Genomic DNA, 18,956 nt, shown 5'->3' on the forward strand with positions numbered 1-18,956 from the left:
CCAGAAACCCAACTCCAAGGGCCAGCTGCCATGAGACCCAAATCATTAGCTCGACCTACCTTCACCCCAAGCCTCGCTGAACAGCTAGCACACAGCACAAGTATTTCAAGGGCCCCCAGTTACAAACATACAGCAGAACCAGGAGAAGGGGAAATAAGCCTCAGCCGCGGCAGGGCCCAAGCTCCGAGTGCTTCTGGATCTCGCTCCCCACCCCCGCCCCACTGGGAACCCCGGTGTCCTTCACGGGAAATACCTCAGAATCCCAGGGAGATTCAGCACCTTCCTCTTCCTCTGCTCCCACCGCAGTCAGGGCACCTACAAAGGCAGTAAGAGGTGAGACACTGAGCCCTTCTATTTCACTCTGCTTTTCCCCATCACCCCTGCGCCCAAAAGATGCACAGCGGTTCTGTTGCTGAGGACAAACTAAGCAGTGAGTGTTGAATTCAAGGGTTTCTTCACACCCAGCACACAACAGACCACGGTACTTCCTTTGGATCGCCACCTCTCTTGCCTCCTCTCCAGCAGGAGATGGCTATGCACAAAGCTTTGCTGCTAGAGAGGGACGCAACATTCTTCGCACAAGAAAAGCGAGCAAGACAGGAAGAAAATCCGGAACATCATAAAAATACAAAAGGGTCTACTATTGATGAATCACAGGGCCAGCCTCGCTTTTGGCATTTTCTCCTGTAGGCGACTCCTTTTACAAACTTTCATTGTCTACGTGCTACTCCTAGAAGCCTCTCCACCCACGTACAGCAGCGGGTGGTCAGTCGGTCAGACAGACGGGGCTGCTCCTACTCTCCTTCCATGAAGGTACGCTTACCAGACTTCTTCTGTCACTTCACCAATGTTCACTCAGGTCACAAACAGAAAAATGCAGGCAGCTTCCTACCATGCAATTTGATACGCGCCATCACTCCCATCATGTAACATGGACACCACAATTTTGCTTAGAAGATAAGACTTAGATGTGGATGCAGGAGAGCTGTGACACCTCCCCTGTGCACAGCACAGGCTGAATGACCAGCTTTTCTGGTCAACTGTATCTGCCTGAAAGCTGGATAAAAGCAGACCTGCGAGCACCCAGGGTTTTGTTTTGTACGGGCCTTCTAAGGATGCAAGTCACATTCTCTGTTCAGAGTACGTAGGTGTCTTCGTCTTCTGGATTCTGTTTCAGAGTGCAGTCACTTCAAAATTAGGCGCCATGCTGCTAGAATGAAAAGCAACCCTTAACTCCTCTTCAGCCTTGCCCGTCACGGTCAACAGGAAGGTGTTCAGCAGCAGCTATTTGAGCCTGAAGTCTCCCTTTTTAGGTAAGATTTTAACAACATTGGAGCCCCTAAGAATCCTTTTCCACAGGGTTTAATCAATCTTGACATTTCTGTATGATGGGTACAGAACAAGGAAGAAGCAGGAAAGATGAAAGGCTACAGTGTTCTTCTATCTGCAAAATTCCAGTTCTCATCGTGTCGGTAACTCTAGTCAGTTAATTATTTTTCCAACCACTGGAAAAATAACTCAAAAACATAAACTAAAAAGATAAGGACTTCTCCCATTAGCTGTTGCAAGTAAAATTTCTTCTTTCCTTGGAGCAGTAATTCACGAGTCTATTTTCTGCCAACACTGGCTTCTATTGGCTTCTGTCAACACTGTGAAAGAGGAGGACTCCTCACTGTCAAGAGTTCTTCACTTTTAGCACAGGGAGAAAGTCTTAGTTAAAACACTGGCAGAACCCTACTCCAAGGCTTCTGAAGAGCCCACCATTCAAAAAAACGTATATAAAAAATTCACAGGGTAAACCAGATTCCAGTATTTTTGCCTGTCATTTATTGCTACCATGCATTTTTATTAACGGATGCCTGCAGTGCAGCGCATACAAAAAGATGCAAATCCCCCACCTTTTACTCTGGTCTGCTCTCTAGCTAGCATTGAAAAATGACTTCTGGTCATCTTAGTTCTTTCCAATTAGTCCTCACCTCTCCACTCTATTCTGAGACTTCCCTCCTCATAAATTGTCTTACATAATGACTTTTGGCAGATTGCAGTGGACAGCAGCTACTCTTCTATGCAGAAAACACGAGAACACCACTACTTTGCCTCAAAAATAGATTTTAAGGATGTATTACTATGCAACAGTAACAAAGTAAATAGGATGGGAAATTCCAGCTCTCACTGAACATTTAATTGTGAAAGATACTGTACCTGTTCTCCAGATTTATGAAATCAAGTTGTCAAGGATGGCATTTCAACCCTTTTAGAGTCAGAAATATTTGCGCTGCAGGAATCATGATGCTTTGCTGAAGCAACCTAAATTCCTTAAACCCAAATCCAAACATAAACTGTTTGAAAGAAAGAAATTTTTACATCTACACCTACTTCTTAGCACCCGACCTTCAAGGTAACATATGGCTAAAAACCAGCATGACGCAGGTGAATAAAGCCACACAGGAAAAACAGCCGACATGAAATGAGCCACGAAAAGGCAACCTTTCTGTGTTTGTAATATCGTAACATACTGGTCCGTTGTGGGGCTACACTTCACGTTACCGTGGAATACAGACATAACCAAAACTCAAGTTTTAACCGAACAACCTCTAACAAGTATTTGTGTGTCTTACCAGAACACTGTCACTGCAAAATAAAGGGCAAGAGAGGACCTGTTGCTTACCCATTGCAAATACAGGAGAGGGAGAAGAGCGAGAGGAGAAGGAGGAAGATACATCTCCTAGAGAGAAGTTTCATCTCTATTATTGTCAAAAGAACAACAATACTGGTTTTTTTCTTCGCCTAAAGCAAAGATGCCAAAGAACTTGTAACTTCTAAGTATAGAACACAAATAGTTCCAAGTCCGCTTACTTTTCTGCATATCTGTTCACCTCTCTCTGGTTTATATTGTCAATAGACAGTTGTAGAAACTCTAAAACCTGAATGGCAAATTGTTTCTCATCCGATTAACAAGTGTGATTAATACAAAATACAACACAAATTATCAACTATACAAATCAATAAACCTCAGAACAAAGAAACAAAAAAACCCCATTAAGGTTACATATCCTCTCTCCAATACATAGCCGACCAGCTAGCCGCCTCAACTTTAGCCTTGTTTCCAAAGAAAAAAGAATTCCTGACAACACGCTGACACTAATTTCCTCCCATCTTGTCTCTCTTCCTCACCTCCCTCCCCTGCCTCTGAGCCTGCTGGTCATTTTCCATGAAACAAGAGAGGGAAGCCTCAGAGGAACGTGTTTGTACATGTTTCAAAACAACTGCCAGGCAGGTAGAGATAAAGCCAGGCAAGTAATATTTCCTGAAAACTACAGCTACGGCACGAGCCCAAGAATTACCCTTTGTGGCTCACGGGCAGCTCCTGGACAGCCTAGCCTACAGATCCCTAGCCTGGAATCAGCCACAGCACATGCTCAAAGGACCAAGACAATCAGGAGGGGGGGGGGGGGGTGTGAGCCACGGAAAGAAAAGCAGACTTCAGGACTGCCTGAAAAGGGGAGATGACAGCAAGTACGGTGTAGGAAGCGTACATCACGGAAGGGTATGGACAGTGCTGAACAGCAGACTAGAGGAGGGAGCAAACACATACACCGAGGATTATTTCAGTACACCTTCTGCTCCCGGGATGCCTTGCTAGAGCCATTCATTTCGTATTAGAAAGAAAATTGCAAGTACAATGGGTCTGTTCATAAAAGAACACTACAAAGAGATTGTTATGAACACCTTCAATATCTTCTGCGTGTCCTAAACCAAATTCCTCCAACAGATCCGCAAAACAAATCAATCAGATGCTTTATTAAATACTCCCATCTAGAAAGATTACAAAGCTAAACCCAGAACTACATGCCGTGAACATTACCTGATTTCTGCTGCATTTTTTTAGGAGAGGTTTCATTCATTTCCAAAACAGATTCAGGGGTCTTCAGCTATGAAAGACAATCCAATGACAAAAAAAAAAAAAAAAAAAAAAAAAAAAAAAAAATTCAGACTTGAAGTAACTACATAATATTTAACGAGCAGGACAAGTAGTCAGTCTGACACGAACAAATACTTACCTGGGAATTGTCGGGGTTCTCCAAAATGCCTGGAGGTAAAAAATGTTTTGGAAAGTGTTATTTCATTTAATTGAAGGCACCTTTCACTCCATTCAACATCAGCAGTTTCTACAACTAAGTATTACTCGCAAGCTTTATTCCATCGAGACTGCGATACTTAACATTCAATCTACTTCAACATCCAGCATTTGTATCAGTATACAAGAAATGGACAATGCACGCTTCCCATCGTGCGCCTTGGATTTAAGAAACAATACTCACAGAACCAGGACAAGCCATAGGAAGCAGTAAGGACATGCTTGTTAGCACAACAAGATCAAAATACTTCTTTTGAGGAGCTGAACCCTGCCTTCTACAAAGATCATTTCAAAAGCCAAAGCTGGTCTGCTGTAACGAACTACCGTAAAACAGTCCAGCAGCACTACGACTGCGATTATCCTACAAGTGTTTAATGTTGAGGAGTGTTTTCCTTTCCATCGATGGGACAGAGGAAACGTGGGTGCAGACACAGACACCTCATACACATCATTCAATGAGGTAGAAGCAAACTAGTTCTTATCAGGTTGTTCGGGTCCAGCTTGTGTGGAAAGGAAAAAAACCAACCCATTACAATTGGTTGTAATCTGCATTTATAGCACAGTTCCAAATATGTAATTTTTAAAAAATTTTTGTCCAACATGGAAATCATTTACAAACCCACACAATCTACTGGCCCACCTATATTTCTCAAGTCCTCTGCTTTAGTCATCTTACAGTTTGAGTCCTCTCATGAAAGAAGTGCATGAAATGTTACTAAGAATGGCTCCACAGCATTATTTTCATGTTTACAAAAACGGTTAAAAAGCAAACAGCATTTGATTTCAGTAAACTTGGTGGTCTAGCAGTATAGAAAAACCTTAGAAAGATTAGCGTAATCACCTTTTACCTCCTTTTTACACCGATTTTAAACTTCTCTCAGTAGAATCATACAAAGCACGACAACTACTCAGCAAGGGGATTTACAAGCTCCCAGGAGCTTTTAAAGTTTTGCTTCCAGCTTACTAAACTAAAACTGGATTCGCTTCTTCAGCTATTCTATTGTACTTACACTACAAGCAGGACTGACCGTTTAGTAAAGGAGAAATCCTTCAGATGAGAGTTCTACGCCAACAGCAAAACTTCCCTGCCATTCTACACTCCAGATGCTCAAGAGACAGCGTCGCAAACTACAGGCAGAAGCCCTTCACAACAAACCCTGAACTTTCAGTCACGTTTTAGCTCCTAGGCAAAGCGTAACAGTAAGGTATCAAAAATTAAGACGGGGGGAAAAGTGCTTGGCCAGATCATAGCTTTCTTCTGCTACGTTATCATCCAAGAATGTCCAGGTGTTCAGACAGGTCAGCCCTAAACCACATACACTTTCAGCACTATGCCACAAGAACCCGAACCCAAAGAGATACAAACACATCCAAAGGGCACACGTAACGCAAACAAGGTAACTTCCTTTACAACTTGCCAGCAAGCGCCGTGACAGCTGGTGTTAATTAACAAATACTAAGCACTTCATTGCTATAGCGCGCACCCACACCGTAAGTGCATTCCTAAGGCAGACATCGATAAAAGCTCACTTCAGCCTGTACGTGTTTACAGACAAACATTTAGTCCACCAGGAAGTTACCGGTGTGGCGCTCCCCTGAAACAATCCGTGAGCGCGCTCCGTGTCTGTCTGCAGCTGGAAGCAACACACCAGGTGATCCTTCTTCCGGACTTTCAGAATCCGTCTGTAGAGCATAAAACACGGGCGTGAGCATCGGTACAAATTCTCAACTCATTTCTACGCAAAATGTTCCTGCTAAGCCAACTTGCACAGCATGGAATCACAAAAGCCTTTGATCAGCCCCTTGGAAAGGGCACGTCAAGACACAGTATATTGGAAAATCACAGCAGACTTGTGTGTTTTCAGATCTTAGGCAAAAACCTCACAACTCATCTAAACTAGTCTGTCACGCTGGCAAACTGCACAGCCGCAAGGGAGAATTAACACGGTAACTCGAGCTGTGGGTTGCCAACCCGTAACTGCAGGTCTGGGGGGGACCCAACTTTCGGACTGAACTGGTACCCGATACTCAAATTTGTGCTGACGTTCCCCAGGCACACGTCCTGCAGTGGGGAGCGAACACATTGCTACTCCCAGTTGCAAGGGTTGAACAAAGACGAGCAAGACAAAGCTTACAGAAACCAAGGCTACAAAAAAAAAAAAACCCAAAACAACCCAGCAGCGTTTTAGCCTTGTATTTTTAAGAAGCGGGTGGGGAAGAGTTCCTTCTTCCTCACAAGAGAAGTCAGAGGGCGTAAGCTACAGACTCTGCCCGCTTTCTTCTAACCCATTCCCACAGACAGGAAGAACTAAAAGGGCAAACACAGCCAGCACGTGTGGTATCTCTGTTGAACATTACTTTCAAAAAGGGCCAAAACGGTAGAAAGGCTCTTTCCCAAAGCAGCTCATCATCTAGGCTGCAGACCCTAAGGGCAACCACTGAACACGTCAGCGGAATAGAGTTGTGTGGTGAAAAAGCAACAATCCCGCCAGCCCCGCTGAGGAGCTCAGACTATTTTAAGCAGCAAGAAACTTCACTGCCGCAATACTGTACCAGAAACCCAACTCCAAGGGCCAGCTGCCATGAGACCCAAATCATTAGCTCGACCTACCTTCATCCCAAGCCTCGCTGAACAGCTAGCACACAGCACAAGTATTTCAAGGGCCCCCAGTTACAAACATACAGCAGAACCAGGAGAAGGGGAAATAAGCCTCAGCCGCGGCAGGGCCCAAGCTCCGAGTGCTTCTGGATCTCGCTCCCCACCCCCGCCCCACTGGGAACCCCGGTGTCCTTCACGGGAAATACCTCAGAATCCCAGGGAGATTCAGCATCTTCCTCTTCCTCTGCTCCCACCGCAGTCAGGGCACCTACAAAGGCAGTAAGAGGTGAGACACTGAGCCCTTCTATTTCACTCTGCTTTTCCCCAGCACCCCTGCACCCAAAAGATGCACAGCGGCTCTGTTGCTGAGGACAAACTAAGGAGTGAGTGTTGAATTCAAGGGTTTCTTCACACCCAGCACACAACATCATGGTACTTCCTTTGGATTGCCACCTCTCCAGCAGAAGATGGCTATGCACAACAGCTGACACAGCTACAAGCAGCACTGAAGACGTGTTTGGGTCACACTCAGGAAAAGGCTCCAGCACGCTGCAGCCCTGTGGCATACAGAGTTTAGGTCACCTGTTCTCCAGTCCACAGCTCCAGAAATTGCCACTGACTACCACCATCCACTGTACAAGAAGTACCATAGAAACACCACCCGACACATCTTCACGCTAAAATCACCAAGAAACAATGCTCCTTTTGTAGCACTACCAGAAAAGACCTTCCTTGACTAGCAGTTTTTACCCTGCACCTTCCCAGAAGGTAGACACCTAAGCATTGCCATTGAAAGGAGGAGAGGCTCACAGCCCAAAATCTCACCCCAAACACACAACTTGTCTCTATCTCAGGGGGCTAACATCCGAATCTCTTCTCTACTAGGCACACGCAAGGCTCAGTCTCAGTAGGTTCCTGGCCAGATTAAACTATCTTCATTTCTCTCTTTTAAGCTAGTCCGTTAGGTAAAACTGATTCAGGATTCGCTCTTGTGGAGACATGCACACAAAAAATGGGAAAGGAGCTAGAGACCAGTGAGGGCACCCGTCCTAGCAGAGGGGAACTGCTGGTTCCAGCCTCAGCTAGGACTACTCACACTGTGCCAAATGCAGGCTTATGGTAAAATGCACCGACAGAAGAGCATGTATAGGCACAACACCTGGAATACAGCAGGTTCTGCCAGGCCCGCTCTGTAGCATTTGATCAGCAGCTACACACGCTCTGGTAACATCTACCACACCACTCTACTCTCTGGAGACAGACAGTGGAAAGTGTGCCTTCTCCTCCTGCTCCAAGACCTGAGGTGAGTACCAGAGTGCTCAGCCCTGACTGACATGGCAATGCTTTCAAGCACACTCAAGCGTGGCACTGGAGAGACTTTCTACGTTTTAAAACTGGACAAGGTGAGGCACTGGAACAGAACAGCTTTCTCTCAGATCGACTCAAATCTTTCCCAGGCTTCAGGCAAGAGCAATCACAACTTTTCAGTCTGACAGTACGGGCCAGAAAGGGGAATACCACTGTCACACCCAAGACTCTCTAATCCTCCTCTTTTTCAACTGTGCATTTTGTTCTGATCGCTTCAGGGAGAACACAGCAACAAAACCAAGAATGACACGTGCTCCATGTAGCATCATTTGGAATCCAAGGCCACAATTTGTTCTTCAGGAACGAACGAAAAGGAACAAAAGCTACTTTCCTCCTTGCCAATGCCCACTAGGGTTCACAGGCAAGGGAAAAACTTACTGTTTCAGAAGTCAATCACCATTTCAGTTCATTTACTGTGCATTAATATTTATAGAGGAAGAACTGGGATCAGTATTCACTAACTCACTTCTCTCACCAGTGTTGTCTTTGGAAGCACTGTGGACTTGATGGCTATCATTACAAATAGAGTTTTTCACACCCTCAACAACTGCAGTTTGTAGCCCTTCACCAGTGTCTTCCTTTTCCTGCTCCTTCTCCTCTTCTTCCTGTTCAGGTGATTTTTCCTAAAAGAGATTGACCAAACAGCTGGAAATAGCAGAAACAAGCACCTTCTTAGCCACCCATTGACAACTTTAAAAATGCTTCTCCTGTGTAAGACAACAGGGAAACTTTGTTGAGCTTTGTTTTACAAGGCCTTCAGTTTTTCCATGGGAATCTCTGAGGAGACAGCAATGACATTAGCCCTAAGTCATTAGCCCTGGCTCTGCAAAGCTCCAGAGAAGCAATTCTTCATGTCAGCCTAACTCTAGCTTTCATTTCAGTTACATTGTTTTGGAACATGCTCCTTTTCCTCTACTTTGCTCCAGGAAAATCACTAACTTCCTGCTCTCAATCTTACTCAAACTTTTTCGTTCCTCATTTTCAGCCATCACACCAGGCATTTTACTAAATGGCAATAAATCTTGACAGATAAAAACTGTACATACAACTGAGAAAAAAATTAATTTATTTCAGAAAAACTATACTGCCTATTTGTTTTCCTGCAAAACCACTGCAACCAATAAAAAAATATTGAAAATACTGCCCAATATTATTCTTATACCTAAGAAACTGCTTTGGTTAGGAGTAAAGGCATTTTCTATTATAAAAAAAGGATGATCAAAAGATGGATATACGTGAAATATCAACAGAAATCCAGTTTACCTTTTCGTTCTTACCTTTATTCCCCTTAGAAAATACCTTTGTGATTGAATCATCCTTATATAACTTACTTTGGTGCCTGAGTGAAATGCTGCTCTTACATTTTCTTCATGCCTATTCAAGCACAAGTGTTCACTTTCTTGTTTCGGTGCTTCACAGACTTTATTATCTACTTCACATTGCTCTTCTTCTGTATCTTCATCATCCACATGTTCAAGACAGACAGAGTTTGGTCTTTGACTTTCAAGCCTTGGGTTTTTTCCTGCTGACAAAGAACTATTATCACTTTCAAAGCCATTACTGAAGCTTGACTTTTTCTCCTTAAGACCACAACTATCTGAGAGAAGCCGAGGTGTCTCTTTTTTCCAGTTTGTCATCTTAGATTCTGCAAAAAGGGAGTCATCATTTCTGTGAAACTTCGCCTGAATCATGCTTTTCTTGTTCCAACTTTCTGGTTTATCTTGCAAATTATTTAGATTTTGACAGACAGTTTGCTTTGGTACTGACTTGCAAGATACTTCATTATTCACCGTCTTCGGAGACATGGCAGTTATGTCAAAACAACAAAAGGAGTTATGTAAATGGCAACAGGTATGTTACCAGATTAATGGAGTAATCTGGGAATGTCTGGAAAAGGAACCAAGTCAAGGATGGGCAGGATGGAGGAAGGACTTGGCCAGGGACAAAGGCTTAGGAGGGGATTAATACCTTCATTTTAACAGCATGACTTATTTTTTCTGAAATGCCTAAGTGCTGTGTTTTCAAAATGCTACTTTTCTCATTTACTATAGGAAAAGAATTGTTTAAAAAACTACTTAGCAAATCTACTTTTATATATTAGTATACTATGCAATCTTTTCCAAATAGCTTACTGTTTTTCCTGAACTGCTGGGAAACATTCATTAACAATGTCAAATTTGGCTTCTGCAGCTTCTGTAAATAAATGATTATTTTCTTTTAGAACACTAACGACAACAACAAATCCTTTGGTCACATCAAACCTTGAACACTAAATGTAATCAGGCTGTCCTTTTGATAGTGGTCAGGTGCTGGCTCCATCCTATACTTCTAACTACAAAAACACTCCTCACATATGCAATTCAGTGAGTATTTCACCCCCAAAATACCATGCAGGCACCCTTCTGAAAATTGTTTCCAAAACTATGGTTACATGCATAGCAGTTTTAAAAATCTGGGTTTAATATTTGTAGTACTTCAGTAAAATTCAGTTATATTTAAGATCGCAGCTTCTGGATGATTACTTGCAATTGTGCACAAGGGAAGTAACTGTTAAGAACCCTAGGTTTAATGCATTAATTAGTCCCTGCAAGTACACTTACCAGAATATCCTGAAATTTCAAAAACATGCCAAAAAATGCATAATTTATATTTAAATCAGTGCAAGAAAATGAAATCATGTTAAAACTAAACATGCTTGCACCTCCAGTATTACAGAGTAGGCTGAACTAGAACACTGGTTCCTCATTGCTGCAGAATCCCAGAGCAACAGAACAGATGTTCCAGACATCACTGCAGAAGTTAATAATTCTTCAGAACACTAGCAAAAAAAGCAGGCCTGAGAGCTTGTAGCTGACAAAAAGAATACTACCTAAGCATTCAAAAAAAAAGAAGAGGGAAAACATGCAGTGTGAGATTACGTGCAAGCACAGAATGCCATCTCAATAGAAGAAAAAACATGACCCATTTGAGTTACTCATCCACTGAGCACTCTTGAGTAACCTGATGAGGAGGAAAGGAGAACTAAGTGATGAAGGATTTCAGTACATCTTCGCTAAAAAGTGCCCTTTATCGGTTAGGATTCTATCTAAAAATTTACAGGAAACATTAACAGTGTTTGGGGAAGAACAGAACAGGTTATATTAGTAACTTATAAACTTAAAATCTGACTCAAATGACCAAGAACAAATAAAACTGTGGTGATTTATCTCGTCGCCTATTGCTCTTTTGCCTCAAACCACAAATCTGCTGCATGATCTGCCACAGCTACAAGGTCTTTTAGGAAAAACTCACAGCAGAAGAAAGGCTGGCAGGTCAGAGAGTGCTTCTAAGGAGAAAACAATATTGGCTAGAACTGTAGTTTCTTTCAATCCCCCAGAAAACTTGCCTTCAGATCACTTATTTCTATAGGACATTTACTGTAAATACACCATACCTTGGGAGTAAAATCGAGTTCTTCCTCAGAAGTATGCCAACTGACATCACTCCCCTCTTTCTCCAAGCTTCTTAAAAAGTAAAGCAAAATGAGTACTGTGTCTCTCCAGTCATTCCTCAGGTATGTGCTGGGTATGTTTAAAGTCTTACCTGATTGAGTCTCCTTGCGACAAGTCATCTATTGCTGTGCAAACACGAATTGACATGTTGAAATTAGATTTGGCATGCTAAAAATTAACCAGCACATACAAACATTTAACCTGGACAACTCTACATGTCATAACAGAATGAAACTTTGGGGAGTCAACTTAACGTAAGACAGCATGAATGAATGCATGCATTTCCAAACAACTGCTTTTTCAAGTCACACTGAATTGACAAAACAAAAAAGACCAGAGTTTTATCTCCTTTGAACTTTTATACCCAAAAGTTTAAGAACTACCTCTAAACTAAAAAAAGCCAGCATAGCATGAATATGCTGTGTTAATAAACAGTTAACAAAATACTGGTGCTTTAGCAAGACAGTAAATAAATGAACTGCTGAAGTACTCCTACTGCACACACAAGCACACACTGTTGACAGAGATTTTACTGGTTTATATACTATACTAGCTAGTGCTCTACCCACTTACAGGTTATCCTGAAAAGGTAAAAAACATCAAAAAGCATAACCAAGATCTAAAGCTTATCCTCACATAGAAGAATCCCCAGCAGTTCTCTACACTGCACCAAAAAGGGTATTCAACAGGCAAAACAGGCGTAACCAGGGCACTCTATACTACGCTCCAAGCTTTCATCCATGTTAAGACAGCAACTTGCACACAGGATCACAGGATAAATCAGGTCACAAGGGACCTCGGCAAGTCTCTCAGCCAACCGCCTCCTCAAAGCAGACTCAGCTCTGAGGTCAGATGAGGCTGCACAGGGCTTTAGCCAGTCTGATCTTGAACCATTCAAGGAGACTGCACAACCTCTCTGTTTTACTGTTCTCACCATGGTGAAGCTGCCCACATTCTGTTAGAAATTCTCTTGTTTCCATTTATGCCTCTTGCACCTTTGCTTCATGTGACACACCACTGGGAGGCACCTGTCTCTGTCTTCTCCATACACGTACTGGAAGCTGCTGCTGCTGGGTCCCCTTCAAAGTCATCTCTTCTCTACACTGAACAAGCCCAGTTCCCCCAGTCTCTCCCCAAAAGGCAAGTAGTCCTGCTCCTGGCAAAGTTTGATGGCCCTCCACTGAACTCGCTCACGGATGAAAGACCACTCTCTCTTGCACTGGGGGCTCAAAATTATACCCAGGGAGCTGGACACAACCCAGGGACTGCCAGGTAGCAGCGTACAATCCCCTTCCTCAGTCCCCTGGCTATGCTGCTCTTCATACAGCCCAGGACACCGTTAACCTTCTCAGCCGGCAGGGCACCCTGCTGGCTCATTCTCAGCTCGCTTTCTGCCAAGACCCTCTGGCTATTCCCAGCAAAGCAGCTCTCCAGCCAGGCAGCTCCAGCACGTGCTGTAGCAAATGGTTGTTCCTTTCCATGTGCAGGACTTGGCATCTGCCCTTGCTGAATTCTGTTAAGACAGGCCTGACAGTCCATTTACCCAGCTTGTCAAGATCCCTCCGAATGGCAGCGTGGCCCAGATGCACATGTTGCAAACTCAACGATAGCGCACTCTAGCACACCACTGATGTACTAAAGAAACCTGAACTCTAGGAATCCAGCCTGAAGAGTGCGAAAACCTCTCAATTACCAACAACTAAGATGAAATAAAAGGCCTCTTCAATTCCCAGGACAGAAAGGAAAAAAACAAATAGAGCCTCCACATCGTATCTATTTCAGCATTCCTCAAGTCCTCGATAATTAGTTCTCGTTAACTATCATCACAAAATGAAGTTGCTTATAAATAGAAGATTGGTGGCCTTCCATAAAGTTGTATGATGACAGCCAAACCTTAGACAAAATGTCTTAGACAAAATCATTAGAAGGAAAAGAAAACAAAGGGCATATCATGTTGAGTAAGTTATCTGAACTTTTGCTTTCCATGGATAGTAACTTTAAGCAATGATCAAAACCAGTTCCCATTCTCCTTTAAAAAGCAAGAGAGAAAGTTTATGAGCTAGTTTTCAGACAGATCTTGATGCCCTACTGTAGAAATGGGATCTAGAAAAGTAGTATCTAGGGATCACTTGTTTCTACTTTAATTGAAGTCCATTTTCATTGTGGAGTAACAGAAGAGCATATATATTTTTTTTAATATTATTTACTATCACTAATGACACAAAGCAATCACTCAATTCAGTAATAAAGGACCCGTGCAAAACACGCAAACAAAAAGTGCCCAAACCCTGCTCTCAAACCTGATTTATAAAACCAAAACCATCAGAATAGAGACCTCTAAGATAATAAACATCACAGGTGTGTTAGTATTTGTACATCACACAACATGTTCCATAGTTGAAATGCTACTGTATAGAATACCTTTCTTTGTTTTTCCTGTTCTTGATGTCTGGCTAGGAGATTGTGGCATTCCTATATCCATTTAGGGAAAGGCGTGTCAAGGACAGACCAAACAAGGGCACCAGAATAAATGTGAATTCCCAGAAATTTGGAAAACCTAACCAGTACATTAACAAAGCTATAGCAATGGGAGAATGTACTGTGACCATCAGCCTACTCTACAGTTACAAGAAGTAGAAGCCAAACCTATCACAACCTACAGAACTCTACTCTTAAGGGACAGTGTCAAACAGTGTAACTTAATTTACTTGCTCCATTGTAGAATACCTATATTCCAATATTTTGAAACACTGAAACAGATTCTTGACAGTTTACTGTACTGTCAACTTTGAATTTCTCTCAGCTTGACTGGTCCTTGCCCAGCACTGACTGCCAATGCAATTCCTTCGTATTTGTAGAGTGTTTTATACATACGGCACACTTAAAATCCCTCTAAGCATCCCAAAAATCTGTAGGTGCCAACAAACTTTGGAGATATGCTAGCCAGTTGTGTCAGATGGTGCCTGAAGCAAACACAGCCCCCTCCTACCTCAGTCTGAAGGTAAAAGCCCTGCATATATTGATTTGACCATGCTGAACTGTTCACATAGAGAAGCTACGCCACCAGCCAGAACGCAGGCATGACAAGCAGTCAGAGTGAATATCCTGTTCCCCCAGGGCTATAGGGCAGGCCACAACTGGGCCAGAACGGGTGCACTGACTGGTGTGAGTGTCATGCATGTGTGCTTGTGTGTGTACGCGTGTCTATGTTGTGGAACAGAAGCTTTAGAATATAAATCACCATGCACCTGCTCTACCCATCCTACTTAGTAAAATTTTATTTTTTATGTCAATGAATGGTGTGGTTCTGTTATTGCAGCTACCCAACCCAAATGTCTTTGTGACAAGGCCATAACATTTGCCTCAGAGCAACAGGGAGTCCTGCTTATATTGATGTTACCACAAATACATGGAATGGATGTGGCAAGAGGACTCCTATCGAAAATACACATGTAAGAGTTAAAAAAAGGACCTCAAGATTGATTTATATCTCCTGTATCACTTTTTACAAAAATCGAGAAATGAAGAAGCAATGTGAAACACACTGAAGCACTTGTTTCTTTTCCAAGAGCTCTATGATGAAAAACCAATGGTTTCTGTAGGGACTCAGGGAAACGCTGAAGGAACAATACACCAATATGCAGTGTGGCAGCTAAAAAAAGCTGCCACTGAAGACATACTAGAAATCTGAACCTTCGCTTTTAGAAAAAATGCATAATTACTTTTTGCCAAAGAAATTCCAGCTTCAAATCTGAAAAGTCTGTCATTCGATATGCTAGAGGTGGAAGCCATTCATTTGGAGGTTTTTGCAAGTCTGTCTGTAATCAACGAAAAGGTTCATGTTCTGACAAAAAGTAAACACTCAAATAAGCATGAGCCAACCTCTTAAATATACCGACTTGCTCACTAGAAGCGAGTATTTTGAAGAATGTTCAACAAGTGCAAAAGGAATAAGGACTACATTGAAGATCCCAGAAAAACAGGAATGAAGAGCAAGATTAAAACAAAGAATTCAAAGTGGGTATTCCTGCGTTGTCTCAAGATCAGTCTAGCTTCTCCTCTAACAGGGGCTTCAAAGCTTTTACTGCAGCCTATCAAAGGGACTCAGGATGCAGGACCTGTGCTTTGTGTGTGCAAGCAAGAGACTGCAGAATCAATGCCACCAAGTGTTCCCTGCATGCTACTAATCCCTCTCACTCAACAGGCCGGGGTCATTTTCTAGGAGACTGAGCACAAGGAGAAAAAGATTCGTACTACTCAAGAAAAACAAGCCCTACTATAAACAGTCTGAGACCACAGCGCACTCTTTCTCCTCCCAAGTCCTTAACCCACATAAATATGCTCTTCACACTTACTATGCCTCTTCAAGTGAGGATTTCCCGTAACATTGTTGACTTATGCTAGTAGTATTACTGTTTTCAAGGAACCGAGCAAATTACTTGGTTCAAGAAGCCATATTTCCCTGAGGGTGTGATTCCAAAATGAATATACAACAGTATTATTCTTCAAGCCACATACTTTAACATAACCCAGGCCTGTCAGTCATCACAATGTGGTACCACAGCAATTATCTATGTGCACAGGAGGCAGCCACAGAGTGCTGTTTGGGTAAAAGCAACATTTTCTTGATTAAACTACCTGTACCATGCGCTTTCCAAAAACAAAATAAAAAAAAAAATAAAAACCTCTACATCTTCCTTCAATCTATCAAGAAACTTTACAAATCTCTGACTAGATCAAAGCAACTATTCCAAGTCAAAGGAACAAAGATTGGCTCTAAATTAAACTCCCCTATCTGGGAAAAGTGAATTCGGAAAAAATATCCCATGTTTTGCTCATATTTCATGACATATTTAAAAAAGGAGTAATAAACTGTGTTTGAACACTGTCTGCTGCCCATTTGCCACAAAGTTCTGATGTAACACCCTTAAAAAAACCAGAAAGGATAGAACTTCCCACTGTAGGGCCTGAGAGGTAAAGATCAAACTGTCTTGTACTATATTAAAAGATTAGTTTTCTAAGATTCCTCTAGGGCTATATGAGCTCGTAAGCATAGACTGGATCTTAAAAATTAAGGAGTTGTTTTTTTTAATTTAAAATGAACTCACTGAAGGAGCTAATTTTTTGATAACAAGGCAATTCAATTGTTTTTCTGGATCACAAGTTAATATGGACTTTTTAATGTTTATTTCATAAAATTACTGGAAGTAGAAGTGGTTTTTATTTTTACTGGAATCAAACTATGTCCATGAAGATACAGTACACACAGAAGTTGCATTATTGTTTCTAACAAAGTGACTTTTCCAAGACGATTTTTCCTAAGTATGTCTCTACAGCACCTACACAGCAACAATCGTAACTGATGCTGAGAAATAAGACAACTCACTAAAGGCAGCTTAGTGCAGGTGAAACTATTAATATTAAAACACCATCGCACAAACTCAGTGGAAATCAACAAGACATGTACGGCCCTGCTAACTCATCTGTTGCTTCCCAGCTACAGGAAGATGAACAACTACTCAGGACGAACCTACTGCTTTTGCAATTCATTTTCACAATCTGAATGGCCATCTACAGGTACAAGTACACACCCCAAAACCAAAACCACTCTCACCTAGTTCCTTCCCTGTCCCCCTTCTCTCTCTGTATGAAAACCTATACAGATGGGCAATCTGGCAGGCAGAACGCAACAACCCGGTAAGTGGGCCCGTAGCACACAAACCGCAGCTGCCTTCACCCCTGACAAGAAGCACCTCCAACCAGCAACAAGTCAGCATATTCACAAAGCTTCTTGCGCTACCCCACCTGATGCCTCCACTAAAGTCAACGGCAAACACAGTGAGCGCTGACAACACAAACCCCCTAAAGGAAAGGCCACAGTGATTTTCCTCGTGAGCTCCTGCGTGATTAAAGATCCTACCTCCTCTGTCCACAGCAGGTGCACCCAACGTCAAGCCAGCAGCTCTGGCCCGGTGAGGAATGCCAGGTACTGTGTCGCCTTGTGCACCACCTTCGTCTCTGTCTCCCCAGAATGCGTATTCCACCAGTTGTTTACAAAGACTATATAGGGAAAGAGAAGAAACATATTTGGTAAAAACAACCACATACTTGCTTACACAGTTTAATAGAACAGTTAACAGCCACTTATCCACCCTACACATATTCATAGCCGTATGAATTCGTATACTTGTATGCATTCACTGAGAGTAATACACACAGAACTTACTGCACGACTACTACATACTTCAATATTCACTACAGTCATGTTCACTCTAGAGGTGCATATCCACACCTACGAAGCTATTAGCTCCCGCTCGGCACAGTATTTTCAGCTTAGCTGTTAAGCACACATAACCACCTTAGAGAAGGGATACGCACAGGTACAAAGCTATCCATAAGAGGGGTGAAACTGCTTAAGACTTTAACAAAAGGGATATGTTAGATCTCTGAAACAAAAGGCTGGTAGTTCCTGCTCATTGTAGTGGAAGTCAGTAAGGACAATGGTGCTGGTCTGAGGAGAGGACTGACATGCATTTCAGTTTGCCACGTTCTACCTCTGGGTAACTGTAGGATACAGACATGTTTTAGAGTTTGTATTGGGCAGGTGCAAGCTTAGCGTCAAAACTTAAAATCTACAGACAATTCAGGGCGGAAATTTTCTTCAACATCCAGATTAATACTAGACACAGGGAACGATATGTATCAGAAGACGCCACTGAGCACAGCTTCAGGACAGCTTTCAACACACCATTAAACCGTGCTGCTATTACCGAAAACATTCAAAAGCCACACTGACAACTGACAACCTATTCTAACAATAAAGTCAAAAATTTACCTAGAATATCCATGAATAACAGCATAATCCTCAGCTGTCCATCCATTAGTGTCTTTATGGAAAAGATCAGCACCATATCGAAGAAGAACTTTTATTAAATTAAGCTGTCCACTAGATGCTGCAGTCATAAGTGGGGTTCTGAAACACCAAAAATATGTTATGAAGTAGATCATTTGACACAGACACTGTAATTATTTTTATTCCTATTTGCTCTCAAAAACTACTGTCCTCATTACTGAATGAGCAAAAGAAAACGCAGTTTTCATTAAATATTAACAGCAACCATAAAATGCAAGAGGGAGTCAAAACAACCAAACGTTCAATCTTCAGACAAAGCTTCCACATAGACAACACTCACATACAAACTATGCCACTATGCAGGAGATGTCTTTTCAAACCGAGGCAGTGCTGCTGAGTTAACAGCATGTTTCCTGCCAGAAGGGCCACCACAGACAATGCCTTCTTGTAATCCTCTACGAGGAAAGCACCCACCGAGGTATGACAACAGCCAAGTGCAGATGTTCT

The 18,956-nt window shown here is 42.4% G+C and overlaps 1 long non-coding RNA gene and 1 pseudogene across 2 annotated transcripts in view; one reads left to right on the forward strand and one right to left on the reverse strand.

Moving 5' to 3' along the window:
- LOC308063680 (ankyrin repeat domain-containing protein 26-like) overlaps window positions 1-9,952 on the reverse strand; it is a 39,493-nt pseudogene extending 29,541 nt beyond the window's left edge. Inside the window, exon 1 of the transcript in view lies at window positions 9,383-9,952. The product of the transcript in view is annotated as an ankyrin repeat domain-containing protein 26-like (transcript). The remainder of the gene's footprint in view (window positions 1-9,382) is intronic.
- The window catches only part of LOC308062018, a 459,477-nt gene that overhangs the window by 124,287 nt on the left and 316,234 nt on the right, over window positions 1-18,956 (forward strand). The gene's annotated exons all lie outside the window — the stretch shown is intronic.

Source organism: Falco punctatus, assembly GCF_963210335.1.
Source record: "Falco punctatus genome assembly, chromosome: 4".
Classification (NCBI taxonomy): domain Eukaryota; kingdom Metazoa; phylum Chordata; class Aves; order Falconiformes; family Falconidae; genus Falco; species Falco punctatus.